Source organism: Wasmannia auropunctata, unplaced genomic scaffold (genome assembly GCF_000956235.1).
Source record: "Wasmannia auropunctata unplaced genomic scaffold, wasmannia.A_1.0 LD335980.1, whole genome shotgun sequence".
NCBI classification, from domain to species: Eukaryota; Metazoa; Arthropoda; class Insecta; order Hymenoptera; family Formicidae; genus Wasmannia; species Wasmannia auropunctata.
This window is the reverse complement of record NW_012026910.1, coordinates 376,952-378,459: the sequence shown is the minus strand read 5'-3', so window position 1 is coordinate 378,459 and position 1,508 is coordinate 376,952. Positions and strand designations below refer to the sequence as shown.

Sequence of the window (1,508 nt, the reverse complement as noted above, 5' to 3'; positions counted from 1 at the left end):
GTCATGCCTAAATCGCTTCTCTTGGGCTATATAAGCTATACGCGTTGCAAATAAATCACAAACGTATAGATATTAATACAACTTAAGTTTCAGTAAGCATTAAAGATGCAACTGTCATTTCTATCATTGGTTCTTGCCACAATTTTTGTCATGACGATCATATACGCACCCGTGGAAGCAAACGCCGATGCTGATCCAGTGGGCGGAGTAATTGACACGGTAATTATTAGTCATTCTTTATTAAAGCTTATTCTGTAGCAGGATTTTTTCTTTTACATATAAACGGAATAACTTTTTTTTAGCTCAAGAAAGCAGTGTCAGGTGCATTGAATTTTTTGCTAAATATAGTATAAATAGAAAATACGAACTAAGATTTGTTATCATATCGTACTTATTCTTCAAAAGTGGCATAAATTTTAAAAATTAAATTTCCTGTACTTTTCATGATTTATAACGTAATGTTTGTTTAACTCTCGTATTGTAATAATGCGAAAATCACATTTGTTGTCGTGTCTTGTTATGTATTGTTGTGTCACTTTAAAAGTAAGAATGCAATATATTAATAAAAACTTGACTTGTATTTAAAAGAAAGAAGTAGTTGCATTTTTCGTGGAATAAAGATGAACATTTGGATGAAACTCACAACGGAAAAACTGGGAAAATGATTGCAATGAAAATGTGACTTTACAACGTATAATATGCATATAAATATTGTTGCGCCCCTGCCTCTGTATCTTCTAATTGCGGCTTGAGTCGAGCGACCGCGCGAAGTATCGCGCGAAGTGAAGAAAGAAGAAGACGGTTGCAGGGGGCAACGTGGTGTCGTCGTTCCGTCACGACTTTCGACGTGTACATTATAAAATACCGCTTGCGACATAAAAAGACGATTTAATTAGCAATAAACGTTTCGTTAATTTTTTAAAAGAGTGTGTTATATTTATTTCCCCCGCGTGCGTCCGGGAGTGCCGATTTCGACTCGCGCGCAAGTGCTCTGCGACGAGCGCAACAATATTATAATTTATAGTTTCAAACAAAAAATTATATCTGTATGTCTCTGTTATATTCGTTTTTTTATTATGATATAGTAAACGACAAGTATGCATCATTGACATATTGTGTTTTATTCATACAAGTTTAATGACATTGTATTTTTATTATAATTTGTGATCTTCTACGTTGGATTTGGGGAATAAAAATAGTATTTAGACAACATCTATTCTCGGTCGTCTTTGGCGAATTTCCTTTTATTTATTGTATATACACAGCGACCTTATTGAAATTATTATTATGACATATTCACCTTACAATGCGCTCCTTTTATAAATAGCGCAAATATTACTACAATCTTAGTGATCGATTGGGTAAGACACCCGCCTCGTATAGGATTGGAAGGTTCCGTGTTTAAATATTAGCCGATTTAATATTCTTCACAATAAGATTTTGCTGAGTTTAAGATGCTTGTAGCATTATCATTGAATTGATGATTATTTTAATTTGTATAGTAGCAC

General features: G+C 33.6%; 1 long non-coding RNA gene across 1 annotated transcript; it reads left to right on the top strand.

Moving 5' to 3' along the window:
- The first annotated feature begins 34 nt into the window (after positions 1-34).
- LOC105454636 lies at positions 35-1,212 on the top strand. Its single transcript, XR_975013.1, has 2 exons — positions 35-219; positions 303-1,212. It is a non-coding gene; the product is annotated as an uncharacterized LOC105454636 (long non-coding RNA).
- Positions 1,213-1,508: the final 296 nt, after the last annotated feature.